Source organism: Anomaloglossus baeobatrachus, chromosome 2 (assembly GCF_048569485.1).
Source record: "Anomaloglossus baeobatrachus isolate aAnoBae1 chromosome 2, aAnoBae1.hap1, whole genome shotgun sequence".
Taxonomy (NCBI): Eukaryota; Metazoa; Chordata; class Amphibia; order Anura; family Aromobatidae; genus Anomaloglossus; species Anomaloglossus baeobatrachus.
Window position 1 is genome coordinate 637,631,397 of NC_134354.1, and position 12,470 is coordinate 637,643,866.

Here is a 12,470-nt window from a genome sequence, read left to right on the forward strand (position 1 = left end):
CTCTAGCACTGATGAAAGTAAGAGAGCTATGACATGTATGGAGTTTACAGACCAGATTGCCAAACACTTTTTAATGTGGAGTATTTAGAAAGTTGCCTAAAGGGAGTCTGTCAGCCCTAAACGGCATTGTAAAAATACATATAAATTAAAAATCATACCTTTAATTCATTTACAGCTGATTTCTGTATCTATAAATTCAATTTTAGGCAAATTAGGGTGTGTGGCCTAGTGCATCCTGCCATTTGCATACCTTTGCCTCCTCGTCTTCTGATTGACAGCATTTGCATTGTCCGAGCAAGCGCTGTGTAACTGAAAGGCGCTCTCGTTAACACCAGTCCTATAACATAGGGATGGGCAGTCCGACTCTTATCGGTGATTTGGCTCGCTTGGCTCCGCTCACCAAATAGAGCCGGATCTTTTGGATCCTAAATGGATCCCTATTAAACATGTGTTAACATCAGATAAACACATTTAAAAATGACATTTATGTGGGCAAAACCCCGCCTACTGGGAGCTGAAACTCCACCCACTTGCAGTTAACCAATTACACGGTTGAGTGGGCGGGACTTCACCCACCAAACACTGGAATTTCACACCCATTGAGAGCCATACAGAGAAGTTAGTTGCTCTCAGTAGGCTGCTGGCTCCCATTGTTAACAGCAGAGCGCCAGCCCAGTCACAGATCGTTAATTAACGAACAGCCCCGATTCCCAGCAACAGCCCCGATTCCCAGCAACAGCCCCGATTCCCAGCAACAGCCCCGATTCCCAGCAACAGCCCCGATTCCCAGCAACAGCCCCGATTCCCAGCAACAGCCCCGATTCCCAGCAACAGCCCCGATTCCCAGCAACAGCCCCGATTCCCAGCAACAGCCCCGATTCCCAGCAACAGCCCCGATCCCCAGCAACAGCCCCGATCCCCAGCAACAGCCCCGATCCCCAGCAACAGCCCCGATCCCCAGCAACAGCCCCGATCCCCAGCAACAGCCCCGATCCCCAGCAACAGCCCCGATCCCCAGCAACAGCCCCGATCCCCAGCAACAGCCCCGATCCCCAGCAACAGCCCCGATCCCCAGCAACAGCCCCGATCCCCAGCAACAGCCCCGATCCATCAGGAGACAAAACTATGTATGAATACGCACTCACTCACATGGTTTCTATTACAGACTTGACTTGTTTGGGCAATTCAAGTACTATCCATCAGAAGAGAGGCAAAAGAACACAAATACAACGGGTGGCCCGAAGCATTGGGCTTTGGCAAAAATGCACCCAGCACGCTAATGTGATAGAGCAGCGCGTGTGTGGCGCTTTGCACTGTGTACATCGCACCCCTGCCAGAGGTCTAACAGCTGATCAGTAGGGGGAACCTACTCATTTTTTGCTCAGAAAACCCAACATATAGCAATTACGTAAAAAAAATTAGTGACCCACTGGACTGGGACCATTTTGATGAGATTTTTCAAGCAATACATTGCATCCATGTGCAGTAGGGCGTATGAACCCTTACCTGCCGCCACCCACAGCTCTTTTTCTGATTAGCCGTTCTGGCCAGTGGTTGATGCCGACAGGTAAGAGGGGGTTTGGCCACCCCCGATGTAGAGGACCCAAAGCACTGTAGTGGCCGATGTTAATGGGGTGTGATAAATTCACAACAATGCTAATATACAGCACTATGAGCAGTATTTTTGGAGCGGACTATAAACAGTCTAGGTGTAAACGTATATACACCTATTTCAATGTGTTTTTGTTAGGGCATCAGTGACATTGTTTGGAATCTTATGGATATTTCTCCATACGTGACTATAGGGTTGGAAACCACTACAAGCCAGTTACATTTCTAATAGATACAAACTAATAAGAAACTGATAAAAAGAAATTAAGTGAAAAAAGTTCCCAATTTAGGCAGCATTCAGTTATGGACGCTCGAGAGAAAGCCGTGCAGGTCGCAAAGCTCAGAGGTAACACATTGTGCCCACTGTGAAGGTGACCCCAGGGCAGAGACCCCAAAAATCAATCACGAGACGTCCTGTCAATGATCCATGGCCCCCGCATCAGGGAATAGGGGTCTATGGGGACTGGATAGTCACAACCGTTTGCAGATGGGAGATCGATGGGTTTAACCATTGGTATATCAACCAGTAACAAATTAAATCTGATGGGAATCTCATCAGACTCCTCCTAATCAGTAAAGGGGCCTGATGAGACTATGGCAGAGCGTCCATTAGACTGGGGGACGGACATGCATCGCTCCCACTGATTTCAGGGAAACTAACCAGCCAGCACCAGTCCTATAAAGTGCACTACAACTCCCAGCATGTCACAAGCGCTGGAGGCCGTCAGTTTCCAGCCGCTGCAGAGCACAGGTCGGCAGGATGCAGATGACAGCCGGAGGGGCAGAGATGAGGCGCTGTCTGCGGACCCCTCGGAGGGCAGGATACAGCGAGCCCCCCGCACAATATGGGAACTTTCCCCATCACACCCTCCAGATCGGCACAATGCCGGCCCCCGGAGGAGCAGGCCCGTCCACCATGGCTGCAGTACAGCCGGCGCCCAGCTCGGTACCGGCTCCGTGCACAGGGCGGCCACATTCCCGCACAGCCTGGCCCTTCTGCATTGCCGGCTCCCACCCCGCACCAACCTCCGCAATCCTCCCTCACACCCCCGCCTGCCGCCCCCACCATCCATCCCGGAGACCGGGGCCCGGGCACAGGCTACAGGTGACACCACTGACCTGGGGCTTCCCTGTGGTGACTGAATGGTGCTGGTTGGGTGCAGGCGCTCTCCTGCGGGGCTTCCTCCTCTCCCTCCTCCTCTGCAGCTGGCAGCCGGTCCTCCGTGCTCTCCGTGTATTCCTGTCACCCCCGGTTCTCGTCTCTTCTCATGTCCGGGGAAACCGCCCTGTGCCCAGGTGTTACACTACCAGCAACTTGGTATCCCCGGTATCCCCAGCCGACGTGCGCGTCCCCGCCCAGCACTCTCTATGTTCAGTGCCGCACATGCGCAGTGTAGGCTCCACACGTGAACGCGCAGTCCTGGTGTTGGTATCTTATCTTCTGAGAGGGCCAGGAGCCGGTCACCTGTCTATTTCTGGCCCTGTCCCGTGTATCTACATGCTCAGTGGCCATGCTATATCTGTGTGGCAAATACTTTACCCTCTGAGGCAATTAGGCACATGCCCGGGGCACTACAGATCATAGGCATGACATATTAAACATTAATCCCCACCAAGATCTTCATAATCGATCCATCACCAGTGATGACGCACATTGCATGGCCTCTAGTGATGGTGCACATTGCATGGTCTCCAGTGATGGTGCACATTGCATGGTCTCCAGTGATGGTGCACATTGCATGGCCTCTAGTGATGGTGCACATTGCATGGCCTCTAGTGATGGTGCACATTGCATGGCCTCTAGTGATGGTGCACATTGCATGGTCTCCAGTGATGGTGCACATTGAATGGTCTCCAGTGATGGTGCACATTGAATGGTCTCCAGTGATGGCGCACATTGAATGGTCTCCAGTGATGGCGCACATTGAATGGTCTCCAGTGATGGCGCACATTGAATGGTCTCCAGTGATGGCACACATTGAATGGTCTCTAGTGATGGTGCACATTGCATGGTCTCCAGTGATGGTGCACATTGAATGGTCTCCAGTGATGGTGCACATTGAATGGTCTCCAGTGATGGCGCACATTGAATGGTCTCCAGTGATGGCGCACATTGAATGGTCTCCAGTGATGGCGCACATTGAATGGTCTCCAGTGATGGCGCACATTGAATGGTCTCCAGTGATGGCGCACATTGAATGGTCTCCAGTGATGGTGCACATTGAATGGTCTCCAGTGATGGCGCACATTGAATGGTCTCCAGTGATGGCGCACATTGAATGGTCTCCAGTGATGGTGCACATTGAATGGTCTCCAGTGATGGCGCACATTGAATGGTCTCCAGTGATGGTGCACATTGAATGGTCTCCAGTGATGGCGCACATTGAATGGTCTCCAGTGATGGCGCACATTGAATGGTCTCCAGTGATGGCGCACATTGAATGGTCTCCAGTGATGGCGCACATTGAATGGTCTCCAGTGATGGCGCACATTGAATGGTCTCCAGTGATGGTGCACATTGAATGGTCTCCAGTGATGGCACACATTGAATGGTCTACAGTGATGGTGCACATTGAATGGTCTCCAGTGATGGCGCACATTGAATGGTCTCCAGTGATGGCGCACATTGAATGGTCTCCAGTGATGGTGCACATTGAATGGTCTCCAGTGATGGCACACATTGAATGGTCTACAGTGATGGTGCACATTGAATGGTCTCCAGTGATGGTGCACATTGAATGGTCTCCAGTGATGGCGCACATTGAATGGTCTCCAGTGATGGCGCACATTGAATGGTCTCCAGTGATGGCGCACATTGAATGGTCTCCAGTGATGGCGCACATTGAATGGTCTCCAGTGATGGCGCACATTGAATGGTCTCCAGTGATGGCGCACATTGAATGGTCTCCAGTGATGGTGCACATTGAATGGTCTCCAGTGATGGCGCACATTGAATGGTCTCCAGTGATGGTGCACATTGAATGGTCTCCAGTGATGGCGCACATTGAATGGTCTCCAGTGATGGCGCACATTGAATGGTCTCCAGTGATGGTGCACATTGAATGGTCTCCAGTGATGGCACACATTGAATGGTCTACAGTGATGGTGCACATTGAATGGTCTCCAGTGATGGTGCACATTGAATGGTCTCCAGTGATGGCGCACATTGAATGGTCTCCAGTGATGGCGCACATTGAATGGTCTCCAGTGATGGCGCACATTGAATGGTCTCCAGTGATGGCGCACATTGAATGGTCTCCAGTGATGGCGCACATTGAATGGTCTCCAGTGATGGTGCACATTGAATGGTCTCCAGTGATGGCGCACATTGAATGGTCTCCAGTGATGGCACACATTGAATGGTCTCCAGTGATGGCGCACATTGAATGGTCTCCAGTGATGGCACACATTGAATGGTCTCCAGTGATGGTGCACATTGAAAGGTCTCCAGTGATGGTGCACATTGAATGGTCTCCAGTGATGGTGCACATTGAATGGTCTCCAGTGATGGCGTACATTGAATGGTCTCCAGTGAATGCACACATTGAATGGTCTCCAGTGATGGCACACATTGAATGGTCTCCAGTGATGGTGCACATTGAATGGTCTCTAGTGATGGTGCACATTGAATGGTCTCCAGTGATGGCGCACATTGAATGGTCTTCAGTGAATGTACACATTGAATGGTCTGCAGTGATGACGCACATTGAATGGTCTCCAGTGATGGTGCACATTGAATGGTCTTCAGTGAATGTACACATTGAATGGTCTCCAGTGATGGCGCACATTGAATGGTCTCTAGTGATGGTGCACATTGAATGGTCTCCAGTGAATGCACACATTGAATGGTCTCCAGTGATGGTGCACATTGAATGGTCTCCAGTGATGGCGCACATTGAATGGTCTTCAGTGAATGTACACATTGAATGGTCTCCAGTGATGGCGCACATTGAATGGTCTCCAGTGATGGCGCACATTGAATGGTCTCCAGTGATGGCGCACATTGAATGGTCTCCAGTGATGGTGCACATTGAATGGTCTCCAGTGATGGTGCACATTGAATGGTCTCCAGTGATGGCGTACATTGAATGGTCTCCAGTGATGGCGCACATTGAATGGTCTCCAGTGATGGCGCACATTGAATAGTCTCCAGTGATGGTGCACATTGAATGGTCTCCAGTGATGGCGCACATTGAATGGTCTTCAGTGAATGTACACATTGAATGGTCTCCAGTGATGGCGCACATTGAATGGTCTCCAGTGATGGTGCACATTGAATGGTCTCCAGTGATGGCACACATTGAATGGTCTCCAGTGATGGCGCACATTGAATGGTCTTCACTGAATGTACACATTGAATGGTCTCCAGTGATGGAGCACATTGAATGGTCTCTAGTGATGGTGCACATTGAATGGTCTCCAGTGAATGCACACATTGAATGGTCTTCAGTGAATGTACACATTGAATGGTCTCCAGTGATGGCACACATTGAATGGTCTCCAGTGAATGCACACATTGAATGGTCTCCAGGGATGGTGCACATTGAATGGTCTCCAGGGATGGTGCACATTGAATGGTCTCCAGTGATGGCGCACATTGAATGGTCTTCAGTGAATGTACACATTGAATGGTCTCCAGTGATGGTGCACATTGAATGGTCTCCAGTGATGGCGCACATTGAATGGTCTCCAGTGATGGCGCACATTGAATGGTCTCCAGTGATGGCGCACATTGAATGGTCTCCAGTGATGGCGCACATTGAATGGTCTCCAGTGATGGTGCACATTGAATGGTCTCCAGTGATGGTGCACATTGAATGGTCTCCAGTGATGGCGCACATTGAATGGTCTCCAGTGATGGCGCACATTGAATGGTCTCCAGTGATGGCGCACATTGAATGGTCTCCAGTGATGGCGCACATTGAATGGTCTCCAGTGATGGCGCACATTGAATGGTCTCCAGTGATGGCGCACATTGAATGGTCTCCAGTGATGGTGCACATTGAATGGTCTCCAGTGATGGCGCACATTGAATGGTCTCCAGTGATGGTGCACATTGAATGGTCTCCAGTGATGGCGCACATTGAATGGTCTCCAGTGATGGCGCACATTGAATGGTCTCCAGTGATGGTGCACATTGAATGGTCTCCAGTGATGGCACACATTGAATGGTCTACAGTGATGGTGCACATTGAATGGTCTCCAGTGATGGTGCACATTGAATGGTCTCCAGTGATGGCGCACATTGAATGGTCTCCAGTGATGGCGCACATTGAATGGTCTCCAGTGATGGCGCACATTGAATGGTCTCCAGTGATGGCGCACATTGAATGGTCTCCAGTGATGGCGCACATTGAATGGTCTCCAGTGATGGTGCACATTGAATGGTCTCCAGTGATGGCGCACATTGAATGGTCTCCAGTGATGGCACACATTGAATGGTCTCCAGTGATGGCGCACATTGAATGGTCTCCAGTGATGGCACACATTGAATGGTCTCCAGTGATGGTGCACATTGAAAGGTCTCCAGTGATGGTGCACATTGAATGGTCTCCAGTGATGGTGCACATTGAATGGTCTCCAGTGATGGCGTACATTGAATGGTCTCCAGTGAATGCACACATTGAATGGTCTCCAGTGATGGCACACATTGAATGGTCTCCAGTGATGGTGCACATTGAATGGTCTCTAGTGATGGTGCACATTGAATGGTCTCCAGTGATGGCGCACATTGAATGGTCTTCAGTGAATGTACACATTGAATGGTCTGCAGTGATGACGCACATTGAATGGTCTCCAGTGATGGTGCACATTGAATGGTCTTCAGTGAATGTACACATTGAATGGTCTCCAGTGATGGCGCACATTGAATGGTCTCTAGTGATGGTGCACATTGAATGGTCTCCAGTGAATGCACACATTGAATGGTCTCCAGTGATGGTGCACATTGAATGGTCTCCAGTGATGGCGCACATTGAATGGTCTTCAGTGAATGTACACATTGAATGGTCTCCAGTGATGGCGCACATTGAATGGTCTCCAGTGATGGCGCACATTGAATGGTCTCCAGTGATGGCGCACATTGAATGGTCTCCAGTGATGGCGCACATTGAATGGTCTCCAGTGATGGTGCACATTGAATGGTCTCCAGTGATGGTGCACATTGAATGGTCTCCAGTGATGGCGTACATTGAATGGTCTCCAGTGATGGCGCACATTGAATGGTCTCCAGTGATGGCGCACATTGAATAGTCTCCAGTGATGGTGCACATTGAATGGTCTCCAGTGATGGCGCACATTGAATGGTCTCCAGTGATGGTGCACATTGAATGGTCTCCAGTGATGGCACACATTGAATGGTCTCCAGTGATGGCGCACATTGAATGGTCTTCACTGAATGTACACATTGAATGGTCTCCAGTGATGGAGCACATTGAATGGTCTCTAGTGATGGTGCACATTGAATGGTCTCCAGTGAATGCACACATTGAATGGTCTTCAGTGAATGTACACATTGAATGGTCTCCAGTGATGGCACACATTGAATGGTCTCCAGTGAATGCACACATTGAATGGTCTCCAGGGATGGTGCACATTGAATGGTCTCCAGGGATGGTGCACATTGAATGGTCTCCAGTGATGGCGCACATTGAATGGTCTTCAGTGAATGTACACATTGAATGGTCTCCAGTGATGGTGCACATTGAATGGTCTCCAGTGATGGCGCACATTGAATGGTCTCCAGTGATGGCGCACATTGAATGGTCTCCAGTGATGGTGCACATTGAATGGTCTCCAGTGATGGCGTACATTGAATGGTCTCCAGTGAATGCACACATTGAATGGTCTCCAGTGATGGCGCACATTGAATGGTCTCCAGTGATGGTGCACATTGAATGGTCTCCAGTGATGGCGCACATTGAATGGTCTCCAGTGATGGCACACATTGAATGGTCTCCAGTGATGGTGCACATTGAATGGTCTCCAGTGATGGTGCACATTGAATGGTCTCCAGTGATGGCGTACATTGAATGGTCTCCAGTGAATGCACACATTGAATGGTCTCCAGTGATGGCACACATTGAATGGTCTCCAGTGATGGTGCACATTGAATGGTCTCTAGTGATGGTGCACATTGAATGGTCTCCAGTGATGGCGCACATTGAATGGTCTTCAGTGAATGTACACATTGAATGGTCTCCAGTGATGGCGCACATTGAATGGTCTCCAGTGATGGTGCACATTGAATGGTCTTCAGTGAATGTACACATTGAATGGTCTCCAGTGATGGCGCACATTGAATGGTCTCTAGTGATGGTGCACATTGAATGGTCTCCAGTGAATGCACACATTGAATGGTCTCCAGTGATGGCGCACATTGAATGGTCTCTAGTGATGGTGCACATTGAATGGTCTCCAGTGATGGCGCACATTTAATGGTCTTCAGTGAATGTACACATTGAATGGTCTCCAGTGATGGCGCACATTGAATGGTCTCTAGTGATGGTGCACATTGAATGGTCTCCAGTGAATGCACACATTGAATGGTCTCCAGTGATGGTGCACATTGAATGGTCTCCAGTGATGGCGCACATTGAATGGTCTTCAGTGAATGTACACATTGAATGGTCTCCAGTGATGGCGCACATTGAATGGTCTCCAGTGATGGCGCACATTGAATGGTCTCCAGTGATGGCGCACATTGAATGGTCTCCAGTGATGGTGCACATTGAATGGTCTCCAGTGATGGCGTACATTGAATGGTCTCCAGTGATGGCGCACATTGAATGGTCTCCAGTGATGGCGCACATTGAATAGTCTCCAGTGATGGTGCACATTGAATGGTCTCCAGTGATGGCGCACATTGAATGGTCTTCAGTGAATGTACACATTGAATGGTCTCCAGTGATGGCGCACATTGAATGGTCTCCAGTGATGGTGCACATTGAATGGTCTCCAGTGATGGCACACATTGAATGGTCTCCAGTGATGGCGCACATTGAATGGTCTTCAGTGAATGTACACATTGAATGGTCTCCAGTGATGGAGCACATTGAATGGTCTCTAGTGATGGTGCACATTGAATGGTCTCCAGTGAATGCACACATTGAATGGTCTCCAGTGATGGTGCACATTGAATGGTCTCCAGTGATGGCGCACATTGAATGGTCTTCAGTGAATGTATACATTGAATGGTCTCCAGTGATGGCGCACATTGAATGGTCTCCAGTGATGGCGCACATTGAATGGTCTCCAGTGATGGCGCACATTGAATGGTCTCCAGTGATGGCGCACATTGAATGGTCTCCAGTGATGGCGTACATTGAATGGTCTCCAGTGAATGCACACATTGAATGGTCTCCAGTGATGGCGCACATTGAATGGTCTCCAGTGATGGCGCACATTGAATGGTCTCCAGTGATGACGCACATTGCATGGCCTCCAGTGATGGCGCACATTGAATGGTCTCCAGTGATGGCGCACATTGAATGGTCTCCAGTGATGGCACACATTGAATGGTCTCCAGTGATGGTGCACATTGAATGGTCTCCAGTGATGGTGCACATTGAATGGTCTCCAGTGATGGCGTACATTGAATGGTCTCCAGTGAATGCACACATTGAATGGTCTCTAGTGATGGTGCACATTGAATGGTCTCCAGTGATGGCACACATTGAATGGTCTCCAGTGATGGCGCACATTGAATGGTCTCCAGTGATGGCGCACATTGAATGGTCTCCAGTGAATGCACACATTGAATGGTCTCCAGTGATGGTGCACATTGAATGGTCTCCAGTGATGGTGCACATTGAATGGTCTCCAGTGATGGTGCACATTGAATGGTCTCCAGTGATGGTGCACATTGAATGGTCTCCAGTGATGGCGTACATTGAATGGTCTCCAGTGAATGCACACATTGAATGGTCTCCAGTGATGGTGCACATTGAATGGTCTCCAGTGATGGCGCACATTGAATGGTCTCCAGTGATGGCGCACATTGAATGGTCTCCAGTGATGGCGCACATTGAATGGTCTCCAGTCATGGCGCACATTGAATGGTCTCCAGTGATGGTGCACATTGAATGGTCTCCAGTGATGGCGCACATTGAATGGTCTCCAGTGATGGTGCACATTGAATGGTCTCCAGTGATGGCGCACATTGAATGGTCTCCAGTGATGGCACACATTGAATGGTCTCCAGTGATGGCGCACATTACATGGCCTCTAGTGATGGCGCACATTGAATGGTCTCCAGTGATGGCACACATTGAATGGTCTCCAGTGATGACGCACATTACATGGCCTCTAGTGATGGCGCACATTGAATGGTGTCCAGTGATGGCGCACATTGAATGGTCTCCAGTGATGGCGCACATTGAATGGTCTCCAGTGAATGCACACATTGAATAGTCTCCAGTGATGGCGCACATTGAATGGTCTCTAGTGATGGTGCACATTGAATGGTCTCCAGTGATGGCACACATTGAATGGTCTCCAGTGATGGCGCACATTGAATGGTCTCCAGTGATGGCACACATTGAATGGTCTACAGTGATGGTGCACATTGAATGGTCTCCAGTGATGGCGCACATTGAATGGTCTCCAGTGAATGCACACGTTGAATGGTCTCTAGTGATGGTGCACATTGAATGGTCTCCAGTGATGACGCACATTGCATGGCCTCCAGTGATGGCGCACATTGAATGGTCTCCAGTGATGGCGCACATTGAATGGTCTCCAGTGATGGCGCACATTGAATGGTCTCCAGTGAATGCACACATTGAATGGTCTCCAGTGATGGTGCACATTGAATGGTCTCCAGTGATGGCGCACATTGAATGGTCTCCAGTGAATGCACACATTGAATGGTCACCAGTGATGTCGCACATTGAATGGTCTCCAGTGAATGCACACATTGAATGGTCTCCAGTGAATGCACACATTGAATAGTCTCCAGTGATGGCGCACATTGAATGGTCTCTAGTGATGGTGCACATTGAATGGTCTCCAGTGATCGCGCACATTGAATGGTCTCCAGTGATGGCACACATTGAATGGTCTCCAGTGATGGTGCACATTGAATGGTCTCCAGTGATGGCGCACATTGAATGGTCTCCAGTGATGGCGCACATTGAATGGTCTCCAGTGAATGCACACATTGAATGGTCTCCAGTGATGGTGCACATTGAATGGTCTCCAGTGATGGCGCACATTGAATGGTCTCCAGTGAATGCACACATTGAATGGTCTCCAGTGATGGCGCACATTGAATGGTCTCCAGTGAATGCACACATTGAATAGTCTCCAGTGATGGCGTACATTGAATGGTCTCCAGTGATGGCGCACATTGAATGGTCTCTAGTGATGGTGCACATTGCATGGTCTCCAGTGATGGTGCACATTGCATGGTCTCCAGTGATGGTGCACATTGCATGGCCTCTAGTGATGGTGCACATTGCATGGCCTCTAGTGATGGTGCACATTGCATGGCCTCTAGTGATGGTGCACATTGCATGGTCTCCAGTGATGGTGCACATTGAATGGTCTCCAGTGATGGTGCACATTGAATGGTCTCCAGTGATGGCGCACATTGAATGGTCTCCAGTGATGGCGCACATTGAATGGTCTCCAGTGATGGCGCACATTGAATGGTCTCCAGTGATGGCACACATTGAATGGTCTCTAGTGATGGTGCACATTGCATGGTCTCCAGTGATGGTGCACATTGAATGGTCTCCAGTGATGGTGCACATTGAATGGTCTCCAGTGATGGCGCACATTGAATGGTCTCCAGTGATGGCGCACATTGAATGGTCTCCAGTGATGGCGCACATTGAATGGTCTCCAGTGATGGCGCA

At 49.6% G+C, this 12,470-nt stretch overlaps 1 protein-coding gene and 1 long non-coding RNA gene across 2 annotated transcripts in view; one reads left to right on the forward strand and one right to left on the reverse strand.

The window, feature by feature from the left end:
* ADCY6 (adenylate cyclase 6) overlaps positions 1–2,905 on the reverse strand; it is a 294,110-nt gene extending 291,205 nt beyond the window's left edge. Inside the window, exon 1 of the mRNA XM_075336923.1 lies at positions 2,731–2,905. The gene's annotated coding sequence lies outside the window, so the exon portion shown is untranslated. The remainder of the gene's footprint in view (positions 1–2,730) is intronic.
* LOC142291947 (uncharacterized) overlaps positions 1–12,470 on the forward strand; it is a 174,900-nt gene that overhangs the window by 64,291 nt on the left and 98,139 nt on the right. The gene's annotated exons all lie outside the window — the stretch shown is intronic.